This window comes from Protopterus annectens, chromosome 7.part1 (assembly GCF_019279795.1).
Source record: "Protopterus annectens isolate FY-2018-M chromosome 7.part1, PAN1.0, whole genome shotgun sequence".
NCBI classification, from domain to species: domain Eukaryota; kingdom Metazoa; phylum Chordata; order Ceratodontiformes; family Protopteridae; genus Protopterus; species Protopterus annectens.
Window position 1 is genome coordinate 174,608,346 of NC_056740.1, and position 25,122 is coordinate 174,633,467.

The window sequence follows — 25,122 nt, forward strand, 5'->3', positions numbered from 1 at the left end:
ACAATCTTCCTCACAGATAGGATCTACTCACACAGAACAAAGGATGTTTGATACATTCCAACATCAATCAATTTCAAATGGCTGCTTAGATGATTCAATGTTGATACCTTTTATAGACCTTTTTCATGAGGATGTACAGTTGGTCCCAAAAGAGGCTGCTACTAGAAATTCATACATTAGCAAATGGAAAAGATTTTCTAGTTGATATCTAGCCAATAATCAGGGTCCTATCAGGGATTTTGCACCACTGATACTCATATATCTGTGTAAGTTACAATCTTCTGGCCTCTTTTATGCTTCTATCAAGGTACATCTTGCAGTCATTTCAGCTTGTCTGCCCATGGATCCTCCTCTTTCTTTTCTGTTGTGGTTAAACAGTTTCTGAAAGGGGTGATGCAAATGAGTCCCCCTTATATTCAATTTCCTCCTTTGTGGGATCTCACTTTCATGCTGAAAAGCTAACTTTGCCATATTTTGAACATGCCTTTCTTGTTTCTACTTATTGCTCTGACATCTGCAAGAAAAGTATCTGAGTTGCAGACACTTATGGTGTGAGAAACCTACATGGCTTTCCATATAGAAAGAGTGTCACTCTGTGGACTAACTCCTCTTCATGCGTATAGCTGCCAAAGAGTTCATTTTGAATCAAACTATCAGTCTCCCAGTTTTTCTATCCGGACCGTAACAACAAGTGAGAAAAAATTCTTCATACTTGGGATGTGCATAGACAACTCAAGTACTATCTTGACAAGAGTGAAGTCCTTTAGAAATGCTGACCAGCTGTTTATTTACTATTCTGAGACTAAGAAAGATCAACCGATATCTAAATAGACTATTTCTAGATTGTTGTCCTCAACTATTGCTTTGTTACTCCCACCATAGCAGAGCTATTCCAGGCAGGGTTAAGGCCCTTTCCACCAGTGCTTTAGCTTATTCAATGGCATACTGGAAAGGGGTCTACCCTAGAAGCATTCTAGAGGCAGCAACTTTATCCTCCATCCATACATTTGTAGATCACTACAAAACAGATACCTTTTCCAGGTCCTGAGTAAATTTTGCAATGCGCATCCTCCAGGTGCTGCTGGACCATTATCCTTTCTCCTCCAGGTAGGTTAAGTTTTGGTAATCTACCCACAGACTATTGCAGCAGTGAGAATGATGAGCCTAGTACAGTAGTGGCAGTTGAACTTATCCATAGCAGTAGTGTTTTGGTTTCTTCACTGCTCTAATAGCTGCACCCACCCACCATCACCCTTGCTGTACAAAATTAGAGTGGGTTACAACTTTTGTTGTTGCTGTTTTTCCTATTGTTGGTATTCTTACTGTTGTTATTTGGTTCAGGACAAATTTCCCTTTTTTATATCTAAGGGCAAGAAAATCCTAAAAATCTTTAGTTACTCTGGCTGCTTTTATAGTTTCCTCCAAAAGGGATTAGCCCAATAGGCAGCCAGAGTGCCTTTGTCTTATGGGGTTAGAGATTTGGGAAGCCTGTAGGGTACCGTATCCTTGGCAGGATATACCCATAGGCTACTGCAGCAGAGAAAAATTTAAACATGTACTGTTATGGGTAAGTGCAACTTAGACAACTTTATTTTATACTTCAGACATCATGTCATGTAGATTGTTAAAACACATAGGTTTCTGAATTCTATACATATTCCAGTAACTCTCCAAAACTAAGGCATGTGTTAGGAAAAGGCATATATCCCTTGATATACCATGCTGTGTGATATTTTGTAATGCGAAGCTTATCTAGTGTACATACTAAGGTATGTTAACCTTTCTGATTGTAAATAATGTGTATTACACCTTGTGATGCCCGTGTTCTGACCCAGCAATCAAGGAGCCTCAATCCTCACCACTAACACCAGTGAGGGGTGTTCATATAGGGAAAGGATAATAAATACACACAAAGTAAAGTACAATTTCCATTAAGAGCACACAGAGATCACAGTTAGTCTGTGGCTGGTTTCTCCCTTTCTCTCCAGGTCCCCAGTAAGCCTCCCCGCTGACACAGCTATAGGGTCCAGATCTCAGCTTAGTGGGCAAGCTAAAACCTCCAGCACCCTCTCTGTCCAACCAGTGCTTTGTGTCCCTGCCCAAGTAGCTGATACACACTTTGAGATAACCTCACAGACACTCCTGGGGAAGGCTGGCACAGGTTCTCCAGCAGTGCCACTTTTCTGCCCAGTCTAAAAGGTAGTACCAGCTGCCACCACACACTAATATCAGCTACTCAAAGGCCCTTCTGAAAGGGTTCCAATTATTACTGTGCAATATTATTATCTATATGGTAAGTGTAACTGAACAGTCAAGGCATATTAGAGTGACTTCGTACAGTATCACTATATACATGCAATGTACTCTACAGCTTAAATTAACTCTACATAAAAAAGCCACAGTTTAAAGGTTTAAAATATTTAATAATAAATAATAAAAATAGAAGACAATACTTCTTACTACACAGTGCTAGTCAAGAGTTCAGAGATCACAGAGAAATACTTAAAATAATATGGTAGAAAAGGTCTGCATCACAGAAAACAAACTAGTCTAATCTTCCTACTTCCTAGCTATATCTAAGATAAATCACAATTCTAAATAACTTACATATAGAAACAGACAGTGCTGGTGATGTTGGATGTTCTCAAGACAAAGGCTCTAATGCTCTCTGTTTTTCTCTCTTTAAATTGATAACACAGAGCTGCTTCACATGACATCATTCTTCACACTTCTCTGGTGTTCCCAGGCTAACAGAAACTACATTTATGTTCTTTACACCTGGTCAGAAACCAGAGCAATAAAGGACATTTATACATGCAAATTCTAGCCATTAACTCTGGTCTTAAAACAATAGGCAGGATGACTCCCTCTAGACATATTGGCTCTGAATTTTCACATCAAAGACAGTCATAAAATGCTTGACTTCGCTTTCTTACAGCAGAGTACACTGTAGTTAAATTTTTGCAGTTCAATATCCAATGCAGTCTTTTCACATTTAAAAGAACAAACCTGTGGCTTACATTAATATTTACAAATGACAGAATTATCTACAGAATTCTAGCTAGCTAGTCTGCCAGCTTTCACCTATCTTCACACACCTGTTGACCAGACTCTGGTGGTATTTAACATTTAACTAGTTTGGTCTCACTAGGCAGAGCCTACAGTTCTGAAGAATATTCACATTTTATTTTAACTGAGACTGTGTCTCTGACTGTAGTAATTAATTTAATGTTTGCTTGTTTTGAAGGCATTTGCCTTAATTTGCATTAAACCATTTTATTGTACTTGCTTGGTTGATTTTCATTACTTTGTATATTTGTTTAGTTGAATGCTCAATTAAACATGAGAGAGTGCAGGATATTATTTTATTTTATCCTAGGTGCATTATTCCTGACTGACAACTGCTTCAAATAGTTTGTATTTGCAGAACATAATTTAGTTTGAGTTTCATAGCTCCAGTTTTGGATTTATTTCATAGGTTCATAGGTTGGTACTAGGCTATCAGCCCTAGGGCCTGTACAAGCCTAGCCATAACAATTCCCTGGCTATTTCTTCCCTGGACCCCTGTCTAGCAGGGCAACTGACATGATCCCCAGGGTAAATTTCCCATCTCCCATCCAGTCGTCAAGGTTCCTTTTGAAGAGGGACAAGGAGGTGCTCTGCTTGACATGTATGGGCAGTCTATTCCAGAGTCTGGGGAGTCTTTGGGTCAGGAACCTATCCATCCAGCATGTATTGTTCATTGTGATGACAAGGTTTAGGTCCCTGGAGCATGTGGCTCTGATTAATTGGGATTTATTTAAGTGTAGCATGTCCAGCAGATCTGGGTTTGACATGGCCTTGTATGTTAAGCCGAGATTGCCTCTGAGTAGATGATATGCGATAGAGTATAGCTTTTCTCCCAAAGGGGATAACTATACACTTATTGGCATTGAACTTGAGCCCATGGCTCTGGCACCAAGCATCTATTTCTAAAAAACGCAAATCCAAACTGGCAAAACCGAAACAAGAAAAGAAAACGAGCAGGCAATGGAATATCCAACTGTTTATTGTACGTAAGCGCTTTCACTGAACAAAATACTTCAGCTTCTTCAGACAAGTAAAAACTATTCACTTTCCAGTTTAAAAACCTAACACAAACCTGCTGAGCCAATGGGCTGGGCCAGCCCAAGTACATGATGCCATGCAGCATTAAACATTTAAAGCAACATTGACTAATTAAACCATGTTGCCCAAATTATAGTCTTAAGCATCTAAAAAAGGTTAATAAGAAAGTTTACCATTTCCAACCCAAGACAAAAAATAAATACAAATACAATTGGGATGGTAAATGATGCTTAAAATAGACCATTGTTATATAAAAAATAAAAAAATAATGATAATAAATAAAGTGTGTACTGTGTAAATGTGTAGCATTGAAATATACTATGTTATGTTATTAAATTGAGTTACATTATGTTAATGTAAAAAACCAACATGTAAATACATCATACAAGACTTGTACACCCTGCCTTATGGTGTTATACATGTAAAAACATATAAAACCATAGAAAGTCTTACTCATAAATAAATATAAAAAGAAGAAAAGTCAGTTAGATGTTTTAAACATTTTTGTGTGAAACAAACAAGCTGCCACCTCTATCTTACCAGGGCTTTAAGCTTCAACTAGCTCTTGACAGATAAGGCTCCATTTAACTCTGGAAAGGAGTAAGCAGCAGTTGCAAATTGCCATTCCACTTCAGCCTCTTCTAATTTGAGTTCCCAGGGCCCCCCTCTTTTGTTATGTTCTACTTGTTGTAAAATCACAAATAAGAAATTGTGACTTGGGAAAATAAGGGTGTGTCTGGCTAAATCACTAGTACTAGTTTTGTTCATAATGCTGTATTGGTGCTCATAAATCCTCTGTTTTAATTTCCTCTCTGTTTTCCCAATATAAAATGCTTTGCAACCATCACAGAAAGCTCCATAAACAACCCCTGGAGAATCACAATTGTATCTATCATGGATGTAATATACTTTATTTCTGATTTTTACTCTGTCAGTTAATTTAATGAACTTGCATTGACGGCATCTCACACATTATGTCATGCCTGTATTAAATTTAGAAGTCCTTTTTGGCCTTTCAAACAAACCTTTCAGGTTTACGCCCCTCCTAAAAGTTAGTTGGGGTGTCAAACCTAAAGAACTTCTAAGGTGGGGATCTTCCGAAATAAATGCCCAGTACTTGTTGACAATTTCTCTAATGACTCTAGAGTCAAGTGAGTAAGTTGTTAAAAGTCTAGTTGATTTGTCTCCTTCCTGTATGTTTGTTAAAGAAGGAGATGCTAAAATGTTAGTGTGTGACTCTGGCATGTTATAACCTTTGTGTAACAGGGGGGTAAAGTGGCCTGATGACTTTTTACTAATGACTTCTTCAAACACAGTGGCCACAAAGGCCATTGGATACCCTCTCCTATTAAACATGGATCTTAACAAGTCACATTCAGTAATAAAATCATTGAAGTCACTAACCAATCTTGCAGCCCTTACTGCTTGTCCCTTTACCACTGCTTTTTTCTGGTGTAAAGGGTGACAAGTGAATAAATGCAGAAAGGTGTTGGAATAGGTTGGCTTACGGTATATAGTGGCTCTAAATCTGTGGTTAACAAGGTCCTTTGCTAGATGAATATCCAAAAAATCAATGTACTCTGTGCCTATTTGGAAGGTAAAATCCAAAAAGGTAGTATAAGTTTTAATCTCACTGATGAATTCATCTATCAAGTTTACTTCACCCTTCCATAGAAAGAACATGTCATCCGGGTACCTAGTGTACCAGACCACATTGTTCTTAAAGGTAGGGGAATTAAACAAATAGGACCTTTCCCAGTAAGCCACGACAGTGTTGGCAAAATTGCTGCCACATGCAGCTCCCATAGCAATGCCACTTGTCTGGAGGTAAAATTCATTGTTAAAAAACAGAAAATTGTTAAGTAGTACAATCTCAAGGAGAGTTTCAATGACATGCACCTCTTAGTTGTCCATGTCTCTCATGTGCAAAAAATCCCTAATCCACTCAATACCAACCAGTTGAGGGATTACAATATACAACTCCTTAATGTCCACTGTAAGAAACACTAAATTGTCATTAAAGTCCAAGTTATTAATGGACTTAAGAAAGTGCCATGAATCCTGACAAATTTGTTGTTCCAATTTGAGTATTGGTTTAAGCTTCGAGTCCTTTTGCAGAATATCCACATAATTTGGGGATTCAATAATGGCTCCCAATTTGCAGTCATCTGCAAACTTTGTTAGCCAGAGTCCCTTAGTGTTGGCCTGTACTTCAGAGAAGTAGATGCCAAACAAGAGCGGTCGCAAGACTGAACCCTGAGGTACTCCAATTGTCACTTGTCTGGAGCTGGATTTGGAGTCGGCTACTTTTACAGTCTGGGATCTGTCATTAAGCCAGTTGGCAATCCATCAAGTGACGTCGGTATTTATGCCCAGCTTAGTAAGTTCATCTATGATTCCAAGGGGGGATGGTGTCAAAGGCCTTGGCGTGGTCCAGATAGGCTGTGTGGACCACCTTACCCTCATCCAGGGCTCTGGAGACTGATTCAAAGAAGTCAATCAGGTTCAGGAGACAAGATCATCCCTTCATGAACCCAAACTGGGTGGGGTCCAGTGTTTGAAGGTTGCCAATGCCTTTGTTTATAAGTTCCATGATAATACGTTCCATGGCCTTGCAGATCAGGCTCATCAGACTGATAGGATGGTAGTTCCCAGGATGCAAGGTGGATCCCCCCCCTTGTGGAGTGGGATAACTGTAGCTGTGTGCCACTCAGTGGGCATGAAGCCTGAGGTGAGGCTGTGATTAAACATGACACTTAGGTGAGGTGTCAGTTCATTTTGTAGTTCATGTAGTACACAGCCCAGGATGTTGTCTGATCCCATGGATGTTGTATACTTAGCTTTGGAGACTGCACTTTTTACCTGTGTGGCTGTGATTACCAGAATTTGGCAATCTTTCAGTATTGAGATGGGCCCTTTATGGGGTGAGAGGGGGGTGAAGTTGGCACTGAATCAATCTGCCAGGATATTGGCAATGTCCTTGGGATCAGTATATTTAATGCCATTCTGTTGTAGCTCAGAGCAGATCTGAGCATTGCCATTTAGATTCTTGACATAGCTATAGAATGCCTTGTGGTTGTCTTTGGAATCTTTGGCAATTTTATTTTTGTAACTAGCTTTGGAGGGTTTTATGAGGTATCTCAGCTTCTTTCTGAGGCTGGTAAGGGAGTTTTTTGCATCCTGGGGTTTTTCTCTTTTCTGCAACAGTTTCTTCCTTCTGTTGTATAGTTTGTTTATAACAAGGGACCACCAGATTGGCTTCCTTTCTTTGGAGTTGGGATGGCACGATTCATGTACAAGTGGATGTGTTCATACAGTGCTTTAGTGTAGGAATTGGCAATTGAACTTTCAGTTCCCGTCTGCATGGGTGTCATGAAGTTTGCCACTTCTGACTTGAGTAGCATGAAGTTGTCCTTGGAGAAGTTTTTTTACAGATGTTTCCTTACTGGGGATGGGGGTGGGATGTGGATGTCAAAGGTGATTAGCCTATGGTCAGACCTAACCAACGAGGGGGTGTCCACTGGTGTGGAGCATCGATTTCCCATGTTGGTAATGACTAGGTCCAGGATATTGGAGCCCCTGGTGGGATTATGGATTAGTTGATCCAGGGCATTGGAATTTATGAATTCCAAGAACCGTTGGGCAAAGGTGTTGGTACATGAGTAGTTTTCCCGGTTAATGACAGGGTAGTTAAAATCACCCAGTATTAGGGTGTTTGGTTGTATTGTAATATTTTCCAGTATGTTTAGAAAGGTGTAGTGAGAATCTTGGGGCATGGTGGGAGATCTGCAGCAAGCTACAATATTGATTGCAGTCTTACCTAGTGTTAGTTGCACCTGGAGAATTTTGGATGCAGAACACTCCTCCAACTGTTTTGGTCGTGGTTTGGTGGGTGAAGAGTGTGGTAAGAGTTGTAGCCTGATATTGCAGGGGTGCTGTCTGGAGCCTTGAACCAGGTCTCAGTTACTACACAGATATCGATGTTCTCTATTTTTAGGAGTACCTCGAGAGAGTACATTTTGAGGTGTAGACTTCTAGCATTGAGTAGCATTACCTTCAGATTTTGAATACTTGTACCTGTTATGGTGGTGGTTTTGTCCTTTGAGCCTTGCCTAAAAAAGGCACTATAGGAGTGGCAAGAGCCTTAGCCAGTCACCTGAATCACAGGGGTGACAGGAGCAGACCATCTCTGGCAAAGTATTGTGGTTTGTCTATCATGTCATCCCAGGCAGACAGATACTGGATCCCCTTTGAATGACACCAGAAACTTAGCCAGCTGTTGAAGTCAATCATTTTGTCCTTATACTGTGGTATCATTCTGGGCAAATGCAGGATGCTACTCAGGGCAAGGGTCATACCTGCCTGGGTCACATGATCCAAGACATCTTCCATGTCTCTTTTCATGTAGTCCAGGGAGGTACGTCTGAAGTCATTCACTCCAACATGAACAAAGACAGTGACATATTTGTACTTGTTGTGGAGTGACTTGAGTGCATACATTATGTGGCAGATCCTAGCACCCGACAGGCAGCTGACTGTAATTTTCTCCTTGTTCAGCCTGGTGAGTGAGACATCAGTGTGCCTCTTGATTGTCTAGCACAATCTTGGCTGGAGAGAGCTTTGCTTCCAATTTGGCTATGTAAGTGCATCTCTCGCAGGTTGTAGTGTTGGATGATAGGAGGAGAGGGTTGTATGTGTACATGAGGCAATTGCTACATTGCCCCAGTATGCCCAGATTCACCAGGTGGACAAGAATAATCACCGGAAGCTGACACTTGGACATGTCTGGTTAGGTGCTTTTCTTTCCCTTACCTTGGCAAGGTACTCTGCAGTTATAAGCTGTTTAGTGCCTACGATTATTATTATTATTATTAACAAGGACAGTTGAGTGTCTGTATCAGTTTAAGGCTACCTAGTGCTTTCCAGCAGGTTTTAGAGCAAGTGCTAGTCACAGGGAATCCAACCAGAAAGAGTCAAGAATCAATGCACTCTGATCCTACTCTCACCAGGATCAGAATATAAGCACAGATTCCAAGCTGTCACCTACAAAGCAGTTATTAAGCTTTCTGGTGATCAGCAGTCTCCAGGAAATAATGTAACTGCACTCCTTCTCTCACCAGGAGAAAACAGAAGCACTAATCCCAAGATGTCTACTGAGAGGCAGAATGTGGGTTCTCCAAAAACTGGTGGTCTTGCAATAGATGCTTAAAGGCAAGATAAAAAAAATCATTTATCCTAAACACTGCAGTGTGCACTACAGGAATTACATGTGAAAGTAGGTAACTTAAGTTTCACCTGTCCAAAAAGTTAAGTTTTAGTGGAGGGTCACTATTTTTAAAACAGCAAGATAGATTGAAAGGGGGTGGTCACTTTTGTATTCTGGTACTACGGAATACAGTAAGATGGTGAATAAATTTAAATAGTTGAAGGGGAGTGATTTCACAAAATGATAATTTTGTGCTTGCTCACACAAGCCAGTAAAAGCAGAGAGGAAATGAGATATTTGATCAAATTAATATGAGGGGCAGGCAACTAGAAAGACAATGGTGTTTAAGAACACAACAGTAACTGTTTGGGAGGGTGGGAAAATTATTTCTGCCTGACTCACAAGATACAGAGATGTGGTCTCTTTTCAAGTTTTTTTATTATGCAGTTAAAAGCAGAATACAAGTAAAACACAAGGTAAAGAAAACAATTCACAGTATTCACAATAGAAAAAGGCAATAAAGTAATACAAAATACAACAAATAAAAAGCAAACTAACTTTTCCCTCACAGCAAAGTGTAGCAGAGTCTGGGTGAGCCTTTATATGAGTCTAACTGTACATTCATGAGATTATAGCAATCTTATTTCATCACATCAAGATTTATGTGTCATTGAGATGCCTGTGTCCTAAAGCTGCTCTAGGAAATGCAGTATGTTGTATATGATACATAGCAAGGAGCAACAGTTAGCAATGCTGAATCTAACACTAGCAGACAGACAGCACCATATACTACTGTCACATGCAGCCACATGCAGCAAGGTACAGGTGATTATTAGTATGTATTTAGTACAAGGAATGGGGCTGTAAGAAATAAGATAGTTAGAAAGTTTAGCACTTGCTATTGTTGTATACATTCCAGAACTGTATTTTATGTTCTGCAAACGTGTTGCACTAAATGCAACGTCTCACATATTCTTAGTCTGTTTTTCAAGTAAAATTTGGTATTAGAGTTCAAAACATGTTTTCATGGCACACACACAGTACACAGACCAATACAATCTAGTTCTGCTATATTACCAAAAGTAATTAAAGCCAGAAAAAAAAAACTTTCAGAGACTAGTTTCAGCTATAAAATGAACATGGTACATAACATAGCTTTTAATACTTAAACTAAATTTAAGAAGTTTATTTCCTCCCAGATGCTAAGGGACTGCTTTTCAAATCTTGTGGCAGGATTCAAGGCTGCTTGGTTACGTCACAGCCCAATACAACAAGAGTAGCAGTATCAGCAAGTTTAAAGCAGCCTGCACGAAGTAGATTTGTTATGTCACAGTTCAGCACAATAAAGCTGGGCTGCAACAGAAGGTGCTGCAGGAGATGCAATCATACCTGCCACCTCTTAGTGCAAGAAATCTGGAGAAAGCCCAAAATAATTGGGAGACAAAGGTCCAAAAATAAGGATACATTTTAAATATTTTTTTGTATAAACTTAACGTTGCTAGAATAAAAATTTTTGAATTATCATGAATTTTCTAAAGCATATAAAATATGAATCTTAAATGTCTGTCATTAAGTGAATTAAATCCTCACTGATTTGCCAAAAAACACACGTTTTATGTGAAAAAGACCAAATATATGAAGCCAAAATCTGTATATTTTGTGAAAATCAGGACATTTGAGAGCTATGGTGTGCAGCAGATTATCATAAAGCTGGTCATCTTCCTGTTCTGGAGCATGAGCTTGAATGATTGCAATGTTGAAAGCTTGCCTTGGCATATGATTGAGGTAATTTTGTCATTTTGTTTTTTTTTGGGGGGGTTGTAAATTAGCATTGATTTTTAAATGCTTTTATTGACTATAAGGATTATTCAACTCAAGCAGCGATGAGCTGATCACCAAACCTTTTCAGGAATAATCCAGGAAAATTGGTAAAGAAACTCATTGTATAATGCAGGGCACAAACAATTAATGAAGCAGCAGTAGAAATGCCATTTTACATGGCAATGAAAAATTAGATTGGTATAAAACAGACCATAAATTACATGACTAACAACAAGTGAAATTCATAAGTGTTGTATTCCACTTTCTAGCAGTGTGTAATGTTTTACACCATCTGCTTGTCCCTTTGTCTGAGCACCTCAGGAGATGGATGTCCCCTCATTTTTAATGCATCTCTGCCATAACCCCTGCTATTCATATTTGTTCTCTTTTATTCCCCAGTGGTGCACAGGGCACATTCACACCTGAGGGTTTTATCCATCAATGCCATTTTAGCATTTTTCTGGTTGCCTTTGTCAATAGGCTTTTCTTGGCCAAACATTTTGACATGAATTGCCATTACCTTCTCCAGTGGATTGGATTTTGTCTAATCTTTATTCCACAATCTATATATTTTGGGTGGCACTACAATGTATGCCCATAACTTCACTGAGACAACAAGACTCCCCCTTCAACACAACAATGCAGCAGTCCAGAATGAACAAATAAGACTCTAAATTTCTACATAATGCTAAATTAAGTGGATGTTTTTATGATAACATTTTCAATCTGATGCATTTCACTTCTGATTTATAACAGTTGTATGCCGAAATAGAATATGACTTACATAAATTTCTACAGTTTATTTCATGGGTATTCAATAATTTCAAGTTTCTACTTTTTTCTTGTGTTCTGTATCTTATCATGCAAAATGGAATATAAAATGTTAACCCCCAAAACTGAATATTCAAACTCTACATGCCATGAGGTCATTATTTCTGGAGTACCTGCATACTTGTATATACTTATGCTTGTTGAGATTTAATGTGCACTCATAAAGAATGTTTATTTACAGGACACACAAACACACACACACACACACACACACACACACACACACACACACACACACACACTCAAACAAAAATCAAGTATGTGTGTGCAGCAGCAGCCTACTGTAAAAGCATGGCTATTGTATACTCCTCCAGACTAGAAAGTAAGCCATAGACAGTCTCTGGAGAGAGGTAGCAGGCTGTTGTATTCATGTATTTGTTCCAATGGACAGCTGCAAAAGAAGCTGCTAAATTACTGTTGGATATAACTGCATCTGTCATCTGTTGCCTTCATCAGAGTCTATTACTTTTAGTGAAGAACACAGAAAATGATTTATACTAGTTGATATTATGGGTCTATATTATAAGAATGAAAGTGCATATGTACAGCTACATAAAAGTCGACACATAATGCACGAAACCTAAAAATAGTGAACGGCCACATAAACAAATTTTTCCCTAGGGAAAAAACGTATGTGGCCGTTTGCTAAAAAAATATTTTACATCATAAACAGGTGGGGGGCTTTGCCCCCCACACCCCCATAACTAAATATACTAACTTCAGGATTGCACTATAGGGAAGGAAAGGGCATCTCCATGAAGTTGGCCAACTATCTTCTTGCCCTATGACATATTCATCGAATCACTTAAATGCGATTCAATGATTATGTGTCGCTGTTTCCATATTCACTTAGAATCATTTTCATACTTTTAATATAGACCTGATATTATTGCATAACATGTGCAATATATACTTAAGGACAAAAACATATAATAACAGTAACATTTATCATGCATGGATAGCTCTCAACCTCTTGGCATAAAAAAATCTTGACAAAGCCAAAACTAATGGGGGACAAAGCCCCCAATATAGGGACACATTTTTAAAAAGTTGCTAGAATAAAAAGATCTTGTGTTACTATGCATTTTCTAAAGGATATGAAGTCTAAAACTCAAATGCCTGTCATTATTCAGTGAATCCATTTTTCACTGATTTACCACAGAAATCACTAAAACCACAAATTTCATGAGAAGCAGACCAAAAATATGAGGCAAAAATCTGGACATGCTGTGAAAATATAGACATTAGAAAGGTATGCATGTATGCTTAACCCGGAAGTGTAAAAGATATTACTAATAAGAGTTGCATGAATGCAACATACAGTTAACTTTTGCCATGCTGTGCCCAGTGTTTAAGGTATTAATGTTCATTTTCCTGGCTGGATTTTGAACTTCACTGCATTTCTAATGTGGTACAGAACAGTGCTGAATGCTACCACAATTTTTTCCCCTAAATTAATCTTGCAGCTGTGGATAGCATTTTCTTTAGATATTGTTAAAGAAGAGAATTCATTTTGATTGGGCTTTTTTATTTAATATATTTATTTTTGTGCACAATTGGAATACTTTATTATAGAGTTTTTTTTCTACTCCCACTCTCCCAAACATGTTTCTATTATGGTTTACCATTACAAAGCCGAATCACAGTGGTGCAATTGCTGATATGAGCGAATCGTAACCATGAAAATGAAAACAGTGACAGTTCTAAATGTTCGAAAATCAGCAAATCGAAAAGCAGATTCACTGATTTCCGAACATTAATGTCGAAAAAAAAATCTAATGAAGTGTAAAAGAGGGGGTCAAGCCCCCTTCACCCTCCATGTGGGGGAATGCACCCCCCACACCACCCCTACTTTAATATTCTAACTCCAAGATCGCACTATAATGGGGAAAGGGACCACTTTCCGATCCCCACTATAGTGCAATTGGCCCCAAAATGTTGAATGTGCAATGAGAGACTGTCACTGTGCATTCGCTCATTGCACATTCAAACCTTTTTCCGTTCGGCGTTTGCAAACTTTGCAAACTGCCTTTCAGACAATTGCTGTTTGCCCGTGTGCAATACGCACACATGAAGGTGAACCTTCTATTATATGTGTCTGCTCACAGTTTCACACTGGGATATTTGCAGTGGAACAGAACCTTTCATTCTTCTAACTTTTTTTTTTTTGCTTCCTGCTATGCAAATACTCTAGAAGTTATGACTTCATGACATATTTAACTTGAATATGCTCTTTCGGCTTAGCATTTCTTATTACAACAGGATGGGCTCATAATTCTCTAGAACACAGCTAGAAGGGGTGTCTTGTCAGAAAGTTTGTGTCCATGAAACAAGCTAACACCGTATAAATGACGTGCAATTTTTACAGGCAGTTAATTCATTTAGCAGCTCATTTTGGATGCTATAGTTAGATTTTTTTCTCCAAAACAAAAATTTTCTAATCATTTTTTTTTTGCATGTCACTGTGCATATTATTTTTATGGTGGCAGCAAAATGCATGAGGAGTGGGTAAAGAATTACTAGTTTATCTGCAAGTGTGGAGTGGCACATTACTGTATAATTTTATCAGCAATTCATTATGAAAATGCAGTCTACATTGTGGTACTACTCTCACTGTTACTATCTGTATGAAAAACTGACAGAATTGTTACTTTTGTGCATGAGCTGTATTAAACTATTTGAAAAGTTTGCTTAAGCTGAACTACACCAAGAATGTTTAAGTCCATTCTTCATGCTGCAGTTCACAGTTGCTTGACTAACTCAATAAAACTTTGTTAGGCTTTCCATAAAGGCTTGAAATCCCATTAATCCTACTGTCAAAAGATTTCTTATGTAATGTTCCATAAAAATGTACAAGATCTGCATACTGAACAAAGAGAGAAAAGTAAGAGCAACAAAATGGTATGAAAAGCACTGTAAAATATATTATATCATTGCACTGGGTTTTGAACCACTTGGAAACATAAGTTATCTTTTTGACTGCATACTGTCCATTTTGTCTATTTGCCTATGACTAAGGTGAACACAAAATCAGATCCTCCCCCACAGTATGACCTGTCTAACCTAATAACAAACCATTCTATGCTGTATATCTGACATCTTTTCATGTATAATCCTACCACCTTTCTCCAGCTTTCTTTATAAAATATATTTACAGTACTACAAACTGGTCAGGTCAGTTTTGAACGTACAAAATTCCTACATGAATTTGTAAGACTAAAGAGTAAATAATTATAGCATCTCATTTTGGCTGGCAGTGAATGCATAGGATTAAGGCTCTCAGCTATACACAAGCTACTTCCTGTAGTGCAGTGCACAGAATGTGATTCCTTCCACCTGCATTTGATGGTTTCGTATCATGTGGTTGAGGCTTGCAAGCTCAACCTGAGCATGTTGGAACTGTGGACACCAAAGATTAGAGTACAAATACCTGCAATTTCAAAACCCAACTTACCCCCCCCCCCCTTCTGGACCCATGTTAGCATTTGTTACTGAGTTTGGAGCAATAGGTTTTTTTGGGATTTGAGGTTGGGATCAACGTGGTGTATCTTTGATATTCTGTGTTTCAGCAGTGAGTTTCAGTGCTTCCAGTAGTCAAGATTAAATGCTTTGACCACACATAATAGAAACCCTATTTGACTACCATGTGACTCTGAACAAGTCACTTAATTAGCTAGTGATCCCATGTCACCCATGAATAGGGGCATTTGCGTCCAGTGGGCTGAACCTGTGAACAAATAAAATAAAAATAAAAGCTTCTTCACCCTAAATCTGCAGAATCACATAGACTATTTCTTTGTAGGTGGCTAAACAGAGAACACAAATGACACAATAATGCCTGGAATAAGAGGAACAAGACCCAAGCAGTTTCCTTATGCCTGCTCTGTCATTCCCAAATGTTTTCAGTGAGGTTGTTTTTTTTTTCCAATTGAAAAGCAAGCAAGCTAATCTAAGTAGACATATAGCATGTCATTTCTGACTTTTCTATTGCCCATAAATGAATGCCCAATAGACAAACAACAAACGCTGTTGTAAATGGAAATTACATCAGTTCTGAAGGAGCTGTTATACATATTGAACATCCATTTAGGTTGGAGAAAATTCTAGACAGGTCAGTAAGACAGGAAGAGGGTCTGAGTAGTCTAAAAGTATAGAGTAGAACTATATGGTTCTTAGAGTGCACTGAAAAATCAGTAAAGTTATTTAGATTTAGAGATAACTATGGATGACAGATAATTCTTGTATCTCTTCACAGAACATGATATTCTAGGTTTCTACCAAGGTTGTGATAGCAGTGAAAGATCTTAGAGAAGTAATCAGCTATGAAACTGGAAGACATTTCAGCACTACAATACTAACACTGCCACAGTTAATAAGCCGATGGCCAAGTTGTCACTTTATATTAGTTGGGATAGGGAAACTCATTCATCCTTTGATAGCTATGCATTGGAACAATGAGAAGTTGAACTGTGAAATTACTTTACTGTTACCACAGAGGAGATGCTATTAATATCAAGTGCTATGTGAATTACAGTAATGTCTTATTCATTTACTTTAGTTAGTTTATTTATTTATTTATTTATTTATTATGTTTCATTACCAGGAAAGTCCAACCCCTTCTCAGCAGAGGTCCGGGGAGAAAAGCTTTAACTGATTAACTTTACTGCCTTTATTTCAGTTACTTACGGTGTTGGTCACTAAGTCCTGTAACAAAACATCATCAAAGCAGAATAAAGTAACTTGATCTTTTTATCTATGTTTAAACTGTACTGTACACATTCTCATTCATTTTACAGTAGCATAAAATTACAAAATATTATTAGCATCTATAAAAAATGCATCACTCAATTGATGAAAAAGTTAGTGAAATGTATTTTAGGACAAAGATAATAAGTATTCATAGACAGCATATAGCATTGTCTACCGTAACATGGAAAGTGATTGATGCATAGAGAATAGTCACTTCAGAGACACAAGTAGCATGACTGAGCAAAGGTAAAAACAATATGGCATTCAGCATATGGAAAAGACAGCATTATGATATGGAAATGAGGTTCCTTTTCAAACAATGAACAGTGATTAAGCAATAATTGTGTCAAACATGGCAGAGTAATTCAGAGACGTATATAACATGTGTGCAGGTGCAGCAGTAGCATTGTTGCCTTACAGCAAGAGGTTCTCCAGTTCAATTCTTGGCTGGAGTGCGGGGAGTGCCTTCTGTGTGGAGTTTGCATGTCCTCCCTGTGTTTGGGTGAGCATTCAAAAGACATGCGTAAATGGGCGTGCCTTCGTTGAAGGTTGAATGTCGAGCTGGCACCTTGGTATTCATGAAAATCTACTGCCAATCATTAGCGGACTGGAGTTCTGCTGTGGCGACCTCTAACTGGTAAAAGCCAAAAGACAACAACAACATATAACATGTGTGCTACAGGGATGTGACAGAAATATTACAGGTATTAACCTGCTGTAGCTTACACCAGTCAACAGTATGCTGCAGCAAGAGAAGGACCATATAGGGTTCCCAAGCACTGCAGAGGAGACAACTACCACTATGCAGCTGTTTTACACCATTGTCTGTTTCAGTGAGGTCCTGTGAGCCATTGATTGCACACAAATTGCCATCATGGTAATGCCACATCCACGGCGTGTCAAATACATCAAAAAGAAGGTCTTACTGTCCTTCAACTGCCATGTTGTGTACAATGCCCAGGGTATCATCTATAATGCTTCCATGTACCACTTAGACAGCATCCGTTATTCATACATCTGACCTATACCAGTGCTTCATGCAGGGTGACTTCCCCCAAAGTCATTTACTTAGTGGGTGCACACTTAGGTGGGTACAGAGATGAGTACATGCAGCTAACTTGAAATGAAGTACCAGGCCACATATAATGATGTCATTCTTGGGTGTTGCAGGTAATGTAGAGCATGACTTGGTACTGTGGCTGATAACTTTAACCCACAACTCACCAACCATGGCATGGATGGCATATAATATTGAGAGAAAGAGACATGGGCTGTGATGGAAAAGTTTTCACCCAAATGGATGAATACTTCTGCTGCCTTGATTCATCTGATGGGATACTACTATCCACATGAGACTACCGCCTAGATATTTCTAATTTGAACCATGCTGCTTGACATGGCTGTGTGAATACAGCTACAGAAGCAGGAAAGCATCCAGATATAAAGCCCAACATATCTGACTGAGCAGAAACCAAGGAGCATGATGGTGAGTCAGATGAGGAATAGTCAACAGAGGTACCCCAAGCAGGGCAGAAGATGTAATCAATCCAGGCACTTGCAAAAAGTCTCTGCCTCATCCACAGCTATGGGCTATGAAAATGATGCATGCATTATCACATCCAGGCTGTCAAGGACAGTGCATTAACTGGCCATGCTGAGCATCAGACATTCCTTACCCACACTAGTTTGGGGTTGGGCAGGGCATAGTCAACATCATCTGCACAGAAGAACACTGAGAGGTGACAGCAATGCTATCACATGACCCAGATGAATATGGTAGCCATGCATACTGGTATCAGGTAGTGGTTAAGAAGGGGATCATACCCTCCATTGGCAGGGTGAAGCTCCCATGTCATGAACATTAGCAATGTGTAGTGCAGTGTCCTGTGGATGTGGGGCTTGATACAGCATATGGCAGGGAAAGCGAAGAATTATAGGGCATGCATGTGCATCCCTAAGAGGGCGTTCCATACCTGAGGCAACAGATAATAGTATCCACAACCTGGATAATGTACTTGTGTAGGTATGGAACTCCTTCTACCCATAAGAAATATTAATGGTGAGGAACTAGAGTGAGAGTGCATAGCCTGGTGAGGTGTTTTAGGGAGGAGCCTGAAGATTGTTGATAGACACATATGGGAGACTGGCTGTAGCCGAGTGTGGTAGCTTCTGTAGCCAGAGCCAAAAGTGATAGTGTTTCAGAAATGTTCAGTATCATCTGGGTATGCTTGATCTGGCCACTTGTCATCCTGACCTTCACATTATTTCGTACAGTCATACGTCTCAACCTGGAAACATCAAAAATCTGGACAAAGGCCCATAAAAATTAGGTACAACTGACCAAAAATCTGTATGCTTATTAACATAAAATTAACATACATGATTGTGTAACCCTACCCACTCCAATAAAATTGTGGGGTACTGCATTCAAACACATATTGTAGAACACACAAAATATAACCAGAAGAATAATGTTTTATGTATATAACATTTAAACTTGTATACATCTTTTAAGATCAGACCCTTTTAGTGAATCTTTCATATTAAACTGTAGAGTAAAGGGAAGAAACTATTTACCATCAATAAAACTCCATCTCTACAACACACAAAAAATTTATGGTTGCTACTTCCACTAAAAACAATATAATTTTCTTCAAATGTGTTAGAAAACTTAAAAGTACTGTAACACCCAGCAATGTTCCAAACTCATTCATAACAATACCATATATTATGCTTTAAAGTCAGTAGCCCATATCCTAGAAGATAAATTTAGCTTTGAATTCACACTACCTGCTTATCCGATTGTTCCCCCTATTACAAAGTTGTCTTCCCTCTCCCAAAATTCACTGTTGATTTCAGTCCATATATCTCCAGTTAATCACTGTATATTAATCAGATCAGACATTAGTAGCAGAAGTAGCGAACTTAAACTCGTCTTAAGTAAAAAAAAAAATAATAAAAAATATATAATTGTACAGAATTACTAAGTATTTAAAAGTAATCCAAGCAAGGCAGGCAGTCTGTTTCCAGTCGAAAGTCCTTTATTAAGTACACAGACCACATTCATTGCATTGTGCCCTGTAAATTACTTTTGTAGCGTTACAGTCACCCCCTGCACTGGTCTTAATGGTTTTCTTTAAATAAGGGCAATAAAAACTATCACCTTGTTATATAAATATACAAAATGTACAATTAGTTTCACATCTTTTAGTGTTTCTTTCATATGGTTTAGGTTTCAGTTCAACAAAACTTCTAATATTCTGTACAATTATATATTTTTTTATTTTTTTTTACTTAAGACGAGTTTACGTTCACTACTTCTACTACTATTGTCTGATCTGATTAATATACAGTGATTAACTAGATATATATGGACTGAAAATCTTCCACACAGAGAAGTTTCTTACATTGCTTTGTTTTTGAACCCACTATACTTGTTCCGTGGGTAGTTTTGAGACTTTGGGGATACCACGGAGATTACTTGTTTTTTTTTCTACTCTACTCCATCCAAACCAAAACAGAAAAACAGACCAGCATGGCAGGCAGGTCATCAATCAAGTTGTCATTAACGTAATGTCCTTGCTCATTAATTACAATGGTTTGCTGTGCTGCAAGTCACTCATGGATGGGCTATGCTGTGGCTAACAACTGAACTTTGTTTTTTTTTTTGTTTTTTTGTTTTTTGAATTGTAAATAAAAATTAAAAAAAAAAATCAGGAATTGAAGGGGCCACTCGGGAATCCATGGTGTCCCAATATTTTGCCCTCAAAACTGGTAAATACTGAATAATTTGATATGGTTGAGAGGTATAAGTACAGTAAAGTCTGCAGAAGCCGCCCAGGAGCAATTCCCATCACCTTATGGATGCACCTGTAGATGCAGTTTTAGACACTGGTTACCTAAGCAGTACTGCCTGCGCCTTGTCTGTGTATGACACATTACTGTGCAGGCACTGCTCATCATCCCACAGGTCATTAAGCAGTCTCACCATCCTGATAATGGTATAGATAGCAGCTGACCTGGCCTGGATGACTGATCTGCACATTCACTAATTAGGTCAGCAAGAGATTTGGAATCATGGAGGTGGCACAGGCCATCATACTCCTCTATTATAGGGTGAATGTCTACATCAGACACAGTGCTGCTCACAGCTACTGTCTGAGCTGGGCACTCCTGTGTATCCAACGTGGGGGGGTCACATTTACAGGATGTCTGGCAAACACTGGTGAGGCTGTATATTTGGCATGTCCCTCTACGAGCTCCTTGTATGTGGGGGATGTGCATGAGTCTTCCACTGCAAGTGTTTTTGATATTACTACTGTGTCATGAGACTATGTAATGTGCATATTGCCATTATCATCAGACACAGGTGGCCTGAAATCTGGCACGTGTTGTCCCATTGTGCTGGAATCTGCAGGAGGCAAACCTGTGAAAAGATAAAGATAAGCTACCTGTGGCAGCAATGAAAAAAAAATCCTACCCACATGGCAGGCAATGCCGATAGATTACACAATCTGTGAATAGCTTATGGACATATACATATTTTGTTGTGCAGGGTGTTGCAGTTGTAGCCCAGATGTACCTGGAAGACAGATTAGCAGAAGCCTTTTCCTAAATATGTATTGCCTCACATGAAGTACATTGTACAATACATCCGTGTAAAAGCTACTCATAAACTTTTGTATCTCTACAGATACTCATGCAGCCATCACCATCACATCTACTAGTCCAAGCCACCATTAGATATGAGATCTTCTCACCATCCAAATACAAAAACACCATGAACTCCTCCATCACTGTGAGTGAGATGTTACTCTGCTGGTGGTTCATCACCTGTGATGGAAATGTCCTTGGCAATGTCCTGTGCCTTGCTCTTGGCATACAGTATCAGATCAGTTATCCTTCACCAAACCTGATGCAGACTCCTATTATTCCTACATGCAGCACTGATGTCCTTCATCACTTCTTGCTACACCTGGTCCCAAAAATCTATTTATGCATTACCTTTGCCAAGATGTGCATGTCATGTATGCACAGGACCTGCAGTAATACCTCAGTCTCATAGATACTGATTTTTTACAACTTTTGCTAGATTTGATGGCCCTTAAGAAAATGTAGATAAAATCACTAAAACAAAATATTGGCCTCTTAACTCAGCAGTTATGTTAACAAGGGAATATAATGCAGCTGTCTCTGAATCACTCCATCAGCTATCTGTGCTATCTACACTAAGTGACCCTAGCCTGCTAGTACCTACCTGATCCAGTGTCAGTGGTACATATGTGCACAGTGCATGGACAGCATCTGTGAACATCATAGTACCGTGATTCTGTGCTACGGAGGTTTTCAGTAGTGCTCTGTTGTTATTCTTCAATTCATGTCACACTACTGTGCGCCAGCAGAGCAAAGTGACAGATTACTTCATTTATGTATTGATTGATATATGTATTTATTGACATTTGATTAGCAGGAAAGTCTGACTGGGTAGAAGCCCATTTTCAGCAGAGGCCCAGGGAGAAAAGCTCTAAATTATGACAAAACATTTTAAGAATGATAATTTTACAATCTTCAAAATAAAACAAAAATACCTGCAGTTTAAATAATTATAACAAACTAGTGATCCCATCCCATCTACTAGTCCAAGCCACCATTAGATATGAGATCTTCTCACCATCCAAATACAAAAACACCATGAACTCCTCCATCACTGTGAGTGAGATGTTACTCTGCTGGTGGTTCATCACCTGTGATGCATATGCATACTAAATCTAGAGCAATTGATAATAGTTTTTCAATCTTACTCACAAACACTGGCTAATCTACAATGTATGTACTGTACCTGTGTACTATGTATGTATTCTACCTACATTCCAAACTTCAGCTGTACACCACAAATCTATTACTTACCTTTATTTTTAAAATTAATATTTTTTTGATTGTTCTCTCCACTGTAACTGTTTGTGCCACATACCACTGTAAAAACATGTCTCTTGTAATTTGTGTGTATACTGATTATGTCTAAATAATTAAATGTGTCTGTAATTTTTCTTTGTGGAGCTTTTCTCCCCGGGCCTCTGCTGAAAAAGGGCCTTTTCGGCTTAGTCAGACACCCCCGGTTAACAAATGTAAAATAAAAAAAATAAAATAAATAAAAAAATAATATAAAAACACATTGGTTAAGAATCAATACAAGTTACATGATAATCATTTAATAGTTATAAATATTTATAAAAATTGTAGTGTGCAGATAAATTAAAGGTTAGTCTAATACAAACAGGAAATGCAATATGAAGTGAGGGGAAAAACAGGCTTATGGTATATTTAGAGAGAATGTCAGGGAAAAGAATTTGATAGAAGCAAGGAAGTAAGTGAAGAAGGGAGAGTAAGGAGGTGTAAGGAATGAAAATGTACTTGTTCATATTAAGGGATACAGTTTATCCTGGGTTTGAACAAGAGATAGATTTTAGCTAGGAAGTCTTTATGAGTGGTTTTGCAAGATGGCAGGGAGGGAGGGAGGATATTGACCTGATGGATACAGGTAAGGAGCTCAGGCCTTAGCAACCTTGTATGAGTACATACAATGCCCAGCAGATTTGATAGGTTTGCAGACAGACAGGAGTTTGCAACGGCCAGCTGGGAACATAATGTGTAGAATGTTTTTTAGTGATGGACAGGCAGGTGAAGACTGGATTAGACAGTTCTAACTGGTTTAGGCTTTTTAGTGCAATACAGTGGTGGGTTCTGAAGGGGGTATTTGCTGTAAATTTAGCAACTTTATTATAGCATTGTTCAAGTTGTAATTTTGTGAAGCCGTGAGGTTATTAAGGATGTAAGGATGGGAGCACCATAAAAAGTGTGGGGCGGAGAGAAATAGTGGGAAGTGTAATTTTAAAAATGCTGGTGAGAAAGTTTTTGACACTGTAACCTAGTATTTCTTATGCAATTTTGTATGTGAAGGTCAAATGTAAGCTTGTCATTGACTACCACCTTATTAATTTGCTATGAGAAGTGACTTCAATGGTTTTATTATCAGGAGAGAGGACTTTCAATTTTGTTTTTTCATGAGCGAGGGATTTCGGGGGGAGGGGGTAGTAGTTTGGTCGTTTTTGGGTTGACCATGGGTTGTGAGTTACAAAGCCATGTTTCAGTGACTGTTAAAGCTTCCTGAGTCATTTTTTGAGTTATTCCATGTTGTCAGATGTGCAAATGAGAGTGGAATCATTGTGGTACACTGGTGATGACTGGGTGGTAAGGAGAAAGCATTTAGTGCCATTTTACTGACTGATACCTTTTGGACAGGTAGCTTTTGAGCCACAGAAAGGCGAGCTGAGAGAGACCTAGTGAGGACATTTGAAATTTGCTGAGACAAAGTGTTTTGAAGGCTTTAGACAAGTTTAAAAATAAGGAGGAAACTAGTTTGTCATTATCTCTAGCTTTATTGACAGCATCTATATAAGTTAGAGGGGCAGTGTTAGTACTATGGGAAGTACAGAAGCCATGTTGTGTAGGGGATAGGAGTTCTTCCTGCAGGAGTTAGTCTAATGATTGTTTTTGAATACATTTTTCAAGTATTTTCATGAGAGGAGATAAGATTGCTATAAGTCTAAACCTGTTAATATCTATTGAATTTCCTCCTATTTTCAGAGAGTGGGAATGTGAGATTCCTGGACCAATCCATTTATAAGGATTGGGACAGGATAGGCAATGCTATTGTCTGCTATTTCTAGGTACTTACTTGAAAGGTCATCAGCTGAAGAAGAGCACAGTTTATGTTTGAGTAGTTTTATATATTCCCCCATCACCTCACATACCTACAGTTAACTACTGCCCATACACATATTTACTACCCAGCAGCCTGCCCATCCCTCTCACATATTCTGACCATATACTATCCAAATCGACACCTAAGGTCAGAAAACAAAATGCTATTAAATACCGATAAACCCAAACTCTCAGCCAGTCAAGTGCTGTATTCTTTTACTGTCTCTAAGCTATGGAATACTTTCCCTCCTTCACTCAGAACTATCAGTAATCCCACTGTTTCTAAAAAATCCCTTAAACTTCATCTCTCTTCATATACTGGATATGCACCAGTACTCCTACTTAAAACCCCAAAACTTGACCCCCTGCCAAGATCCTACTCCTCTTCACTCTACAACCAGTCTATGTTCCCCTTGTCTCAGTCACATCATCTCCTTCTGCTGGCTCTGTAGCCTGAGCTATCCCTAATTTTAGCCTCCTGCCTCCTTCTTTTCTCTTAAGCTAATTTCCTCTCTCTGCTAATAATCTTACCTATTATCTAAAACGTCTATTCCTATACTAGTACCATGATATTAAGCAATTTTCACTGTTATCAATATATGTAATGTCATCACCAAATTACTGTATGCAGTTATTACTTTATTTAA